The sequence below is a fragment of the Lolium rigidum genome, chromosome 5 (genome assembly GCF_022539505.1).
Source record: "Lolium rigidum isolate FL_2022 chromosome 5, APGP_CSIRO_Lrig_0.1, whole genome shotgun sequence".
NCBI lineage: Eukaryota > Viridiplantae > Streptophyta > Magnoliopsida > Poales > Poaceae > Lolium > Lolium rigidum.
Window position 1 is genome coordinate 90,910,894 of NC_061512.1, and position 7,218 is coordinate 90,918,111.

The following is a 7,218-nucleotide window of genomic DNA, read 5'->3' on the forward strand; positions in this document are numbered from 1 at the left end:
AGTATGATCACAATGACAGAGATGCAGTGCTGGCCCTGCCTGGCTAGTTATCCACCGTAGTACGCCAATGATCGAGGCAAATGAAAATAACTAAGTACTACTCGTACTCCTTATTAGTTACGAAGTAGTTAGTTATAATCACTTGGTAGGATACTATCTAAACCCCTCAGCCGATATGATGATGCATGCTCTCGGCTGCCTCCTCTCATCTAGGTAGAGGGCCATTGGAAGCCATGGAAGCTCAGTACCCCAAGTTCCTCCTCTACGGCCTCCTTATCCTGGGGTCATGGCTCATCTCCTGCCTCCTCCACTTCCAGTTCCTCCACATCTACCTCTTGTCCGCTAACCCCAACTCAGGAGCGGCGCTCCATGTCGTCCTCCCGCGCTCGGTTCCCATCGCGCTGAATGTCAGCTTCCTTCCACCAGCTTCTTCTCCCGTCGGTCCCGATCAGGATGGCGCGCTGGCGCTGCCCCCGGCACCATCCTCGGCGTCGTGCGAGGGGAGGTATGTGCACATGCTGGATGTGCCTTCCCGGTTCGACGTTCTTGGCGGCTGCGCCGAGGGCTCGCCGGCGTTTCAGGACGAAGGCAGCATGTGCTCCCTGATGGTCAATGCCGGCATGGGCCCCGAGCTCCCTCCCGCCACCGGCAACGGCAGCGATGGTGACACCGGCGTCATCCCCAACACCGGATGGTAAGCTCTTTGATCCATTAACTGATGCTGCCGGTCGCTACATTGCCAATATGAGCTGCTTCATATCAGCAATTCAGCAAGCGTCTAAGAATAATGAGCACGTGCAGGTACAACACGAACCAATACGCCCTGGAGGTGATCGTACACAACCGGATGCGCCTGTACGAGTGCCTCACCGACGACCCAGCAGCAGCCACGGCAGTGTACGTGCCCTACTACCCAGGGCTGGAGCTCCAGCAGCACCTCTGCGACCGCAATTTTACGGTGCGCAACCGTCTCTCCTCCGAGTTCCTCCAGTGGCTGTCGTCGAGGCCCCAGTGGGCCGCCTTCGGGGGCCGTGACCACTTCATGGTCGCCGCTAAGACCAACTGGATGTTCCGGCAGAGCGCCGCCGTCAAGTGCGGCAACGACTTCCTTGATCACCCTGAGTCCCGCAACATGACGGTGCTGACCTACGAGTCCAATGCCTGGAAGCCGCTGGACTTCGCTGTGCCGTACCCGAGCTACTTCCACCCCACGTCGGCCGGCGAGGTGGCCGGGTGGCAGGAGCGCGCCCGCGCCGCGGAGCGGCCGTGGCTCTTCACATTCGCCGGCGCGCCACGTGCCAACGGGACGCTGGTTATCCACGACCGTATCATTGACTCGTGCACGTCATCGAGCCGGTGCCGGCTTGTCGACTGCAGCCACGACAAAACCTGCAAGTCGCCGCGGAGGGTTGTCTCCGCATTCGCCGCCTCCCGCTTCGCCCGCAGCCGAACGGCGACTCCTACATGCGCCGCTCCTCGGTCGACTCCGTCATGGCTGGATGCATCCCCGTCTTCTTCCACGAGGCGTCCACCTTTAAGAAGCAGTACCGGTGGCACCATCCGGACCCGGACAGTAGCGACGGCGAGGAGCGCCGGTACTGGGTGCTCATCGACCCGGACGAGCTCCTCGAAGGGAAGGTGGACATCGAGGAGGTGCTGGCAAGGCATACCGATGAGGAGGTGGCCGCCATGAGGGAGGAGGTCATCAAGATGATCCCGAGGTTCTTGTACGAGGACCCCAGGGTGAGGTTCGAGGGAGACATGAGGGATGCGTTTGACGTTTCCTTTGATGAGGTGATGGGGAGGATGAGGAGGATCAAGAACGGCCAGGATTTAGGATAGTTCTTTTTAGGGGTAGTAGCAAAGCAACACTTTATTCAATAGTTAGGGCTAAATGGCCCGATACAATTCTAGCAATCTTCGCTGGAAAATTAAGTACTCCCCGTGACTCAAATTAATTGACACACCTCAAATGCTCAATAGTACACTTGTAACGAACATACTATATGAATGCATCGATTAATTCGGGCCTGATGGGGCACTACAAAAACATGATAACAATCGGATTACATCAATGACCCAACTTGAGGAGTACATAATGTTTAAGCTTGGGCGACATGGCACACTAGAGATGGGGCCAATAGAAATATGAATCCAGCATATTACACCTTGTATGTAGCGTCCAGGGTGTGTGTGTGTGTGGGTGGGGGTGGGGGGGGGGGGGGGGGCTGAGCTGAGCTGATAGATGACTCGACCTCTTGGATGGCCTGATGTTCATGGATTCAAGGGGATTTGCGGAAGAACACCAAGAACACAAGATACAACGCACACCACATCCGGTACAAAATCGGTTTGCTCTCAGTGGCACAAACCATCGCTCCTAGAGAATCACGAGGGAGATACCACTAGGTATAATCCCACATGAGAGATCGGTAAGAAGATGGTAGAATCACTTAGGTGAGAGAGTAACAAGGGATCAACCAAGTAGAAGATGCCATCTATCACATGATGTCTAGATACAAAAATGATAACTCAATTGCAATGATTTTTAACATACTTTGGTCTATCTGGAAAGCTAGGAATGACCTTCTTTTCGACAGGAAACATAAAGCTCCATTCCAGGTTTTGCATGCTGCACAAGCTCTTCTTAATACAGGGGAAGTGGAGCTTCAGGAACATGGTGGTTGAGCTATTGCTCTGCTTGCAGTTTCAGATCCAAACTCCCTTGTTGCTTTTGATAGAAATAGGATTACAAAGGGCCCTAATATTTTTATGGACGTAGCTTGGAAAAATCCTTCTCCCTCTTCTTATGTCCTTGCAGGTACAAGAACTAAAGCTGGGATAGGGATTTTTATGCAGTGGCTCAATCAACGAAACATACATGTTGTTCTGGTGCAAGCTACTACCATGGTGGATTCTGCTTTGATGGCTGAAGCAAAGGCTCTTGAACTTGCAGCTCAAATAGGACATGCCATGAAGGTGCAACATCCAAACTTTCTAATAGATAGCCAAGTCTTGGCGGAGGCAGCAACAAGAAGGAATCCGGCAAGGTACCCATGGCACTGGACAACTAGACCAAGTTTGCATCAGTTCGTCTCACACACGTAAGGCATTGATACCAGAGTATTCAAGATAAAAAGAGAGAGAGCAACATGATACATCATAAGCAAGCTCAAGATGCTTTAGCTTATCATCTCTCGAATTTAGAAACATGTCTGTACACTTGCTTAGGTTCAAAGCATGATGCTTTTAGCTGCCCTGTAAAAGCTGTTCTCAGCTCTCTTAATGTGCAATCTTGCACAATGATGTTAGTGACTTGTCTATGAAGTTGAATAAAGTTTTTATTTCCAAAAAAATAGAGAGTAGCAACTACTGGGATCACTATAACAGAGAGACCAAATCCTTGAAGAGGGTATTGATACGATTCAATAGATGGATGATCTAAGGAGAGGGGTTCCCACATGGGAGAGGAACATGCCTAGTTCTATCTCATGTCTCGTCTATCCAAGATCTGAGCCACTAGGGGTATATGTAGTACTAGGGGCGAAGGGATGGTTGTCTAGCGGCAGCCGGTCTAGGAGCCGGTTCTTTGATGAAATGCCACGAAATGGTCGCTCATCGCACGAGTTGGTCGTGACCAGTCGTTTTTGGCATCGGCTTCGGTGTACCGGGCACTGGATCGGTTGGGGCAGCGAGGCTGGTCGAGGACGGTTTGGTGCCTGGACCGGTCGACCGGGTCCTGGACCGGTCGACCGAGTCCTGGACCGACTACTTCTTTGGCTGGGCCGGTTGACTGGCGTTGGCACCGGTTCTTCTTGTGTCTTCTCCTTCATGCTTCTTTGATATCATTTTATGTCCTCGATCCTCCATGGTATCATCCCTCCCCTCTGTGCTTGTCGATGCATCCCTATCATTGACATATGACGGAGTATGAAGTAGCATACCATTCAAGAGAGACAAGTGTACGCACGCATAAAGGAGAATATTCACCTTTGATTGATATGTCGGCGCGCGTATTGTTTGTTGGAGATATGCCCGAGAGGCAATAATATTTTTTTTACTATAATACCCACATGGGCCAGCTGCCCCCCCAAGGGATGAGACCGGATTCCTAAAAGGGGGAGGGGTCCACTTGGGGCGGAAAGTTGTCCCCCCATGCGCTGGCCCTATGTGGAGGAGGGGTCAAGGCAGCTCCTAGCAGAACCTTCCCTTATATAAAGAGGGGAGGGACAGGGGTATTGACCGACCCTTCCCCTAACCATAGTTGCCACCTCTCCTACTCCCTCTCTACTCCTGCGCCGGCTTGGTGAAGCCCTGCATGAATTCTCCTCCACCACCACCACCACCATGTCGTCATGTGCTGGGATTCCCGGAGGATCTACTTCATCCATTGCTTCGGTGGAATGGGGAGAGGACATCGTCATCAACACAATATGTGTTCCCGAGTACGGAGGTGCTGCCCGATTGCAGCGCCAAAAGGATCGTCCACGCGATCTTGAGATTGACAAGAGAACGACTACATCATCCACGAGAGTAGGTCTTGTTAACGCTTTCGGTTTTCGAGGGTAAAACTCTATATATATGTATTTGCTTCCATAAAATAAATTAGATCTTGCTTTTTTTGTTCTTGCAGTTTTTTTTTTGTTTTCTATGCTATGAACCCATCATTGTTGTTGACACACATGAAGTTGTGATCACTATAGGTTCGGGCTACATCATCTCCCCTACCCCCGCTCGCTTTTGGAAGAGTCGTGTCACTCATCATCAACATGTACATGTGGGAGATATGCTCTTCACACAACAAAGATGAAGCAACATAGTTTGGTGCATGATAGAGGATCACATCATCAATGACATGTCTGGTTTTGTTCACGACACTGTCAGCACAACATAAATATATAAAGGGTAATGCTAATATAATGTTAATGTGAAAGAACTTCGTTTGATCATCTTCCAACTATGCAAACACAAAAACTCCAGAATGTGAGAAGACTATGTTGTCCATCTCATGTAGAAATTCACTTTCATTTATGCACTCAAAACATCGGAAAGAGAATTTTTTTCAACATTCTTGATGCAATAAAAGGAGAATTTGGCAAAAACATAAGAGGAAGAATGTAAAAAATGTCATAAACATATGTGTAAATAAAAATTGAAAAGATCAAGTTTTCATCGTATCTGTTTCAAGACATAACACATCTATCAAAAGTTTCGTCGAACCATCATTGGCACAATCGTGCTTTCCAAAAAATCAAATGAAAGTGCAATTATTCAACTTGTTTGAGGCAACATCAATGATTGGAAATTTATAACACTCATGACAAGTCATATCCAATATAGCATTATGATTGCAAACAAAGCATAGGAAAGCAAAATTGTTCAACACGTTTGTTGCAATACACAAAGCATCAACAATCCAATTTATGGGAACATGATTGTCACAAGTGGCACGAAAATCATCAAAATGACTGAAAACAAACCAAAGAAGAGATAAAGTATTCTACATGTTTGATGCAAATCATATGAAAGGTATTAGAGTTGGGTCCAATCTTGAAGTCACATGAAGGACGCTCTCAAGATCTTGTTTTTTCTCAACTCGTGCTCAATTGACGTTGGGAAGTAAAAAAATTGGACCTACAAACATATTATAGAACAAGAACAACGTGTATGCATGTTATATGACCACATAATCCATCACGATGCGCCACTTCATTTTCACATCACCATTAGCATTAAGCAGAGTATTATAATATGCATGTTGAATATGCGAGGCATACTTTGGAACATGATTATCATGGGAAAACACAAGATCTCTATTATGTGAGAAAACTATGGGGGTGATCCCATTAACAAGCATATTGACATTATTGAAATCCAAGCATTGGAAAGAACAAATGTTCGACATTTTGGTTGCATTAATGGGAGAACATTGCAAACATTTAGAGCAAAAAAAATCAAAGTTTTATCATTGTTGTCGACAAACCTATGGTAAGAGTAATCGTTCAACATGTTTGAGTCGACAACGGTAGAGAAATTAAAATTCTCATAGGAAGGCATGGTCATACTATCACAAGCATCTAGTCGCACATGTTTAACAATAGTAGTGTCACAAGTATCACATGGGGAACTGAAAGAAGCATATGAAATGGCAATATGATCATCAATGTCATGCAAGAACTGAACAATAAATATGTCCACTAGTGGGAGCATGGCATCATGAGCACCTATATTGTTACCTTTGTAGTACGTCCATCTCATGTGATGTAGGTGTTATGGTAGTGGGAGGCTACATTTGGTCGACATGCTCATCTTCATGTACCCATGGGGTGGGATAATCTTCATCCACCATGTACATATTCTCCATGATCGGCGTCTCGTCATCCATGGAACCTAGCACAACATAAAAGAACACACTAGAGGTAAAGCTTAAGTTGATAGAATGCCAAATGGCCTCCATGGACCTATCAACTACCTCTCTCATTTCACTCGGTGTATCGCTCGTGCCATCCTGATGGAAGCACTCAATCTCCCATATGGTGGTGCAGTAACTCAAATCACTCCCACTCTCACTCAAGTGGCCTAAGTCGCTCTCATACTCACATAGCACCGGACAATCTCGTCATTCAAGCATATAGGAGTAGGTTTGATATTTTCATCTTCGTGCGCCTTAGTGGTTGAACGAAAACTCTCGTGATCAACCTTCTCAACTCCATCTCCTCCAAATTTTACACCAAGTTGAGGAGTCATATTGGCGAATTTGGCATATAACTTAGCGAAGTAGAGCTTCATGGCACATGGTGTTGTGCATTCCCATGTCATGTGATCATTGGCCCTGCAAGTGTCACATAGGAGATTGGGACATTCCGGTGGATGGTTAGTTGCACTTGTAGCATCAGAGACCATAGCTAGGCATATGACCACATAGGGGTCGCTGTGGTTGTGGCACAATGAGTGGAAGACACCATATGTGCTTGAATAATGCATCGCCTTTGTTGTTCTTGAGCGCCTCATGTTGTGGATGTCAACTTCTTGAATCATCACCATTTCTTGAGGTGTGTTGTCAATGATCCCTACAGGATTGTGTCGATGACAACCATGAGAGGATGTGTGTCAATGATGATCCTCAGTACGCCTAGATGAGTGCTCATGTGCCATGGCACTTTTTCTTGTGGCGCCTTGTCGATGTAGATGAACAGTGTTGATAGTGATCACTTTGAC

At 47.3% G+C, this 7,218-nt stretch overlaps 1 pseudogene; it reads left to right on the plus strand.

The window, feature by feature from the left end:
- The first annotated feature begins 233 nt into the window (after nucleotides 1–233).
- On the plus strand, nucleotides 234–1,842 carry LOC124652249 (annotated as a pseudogene).
- The last annotated feature ends 5,376 nt before the right edge of the window (nucleotides 1,843–7,218 follow it).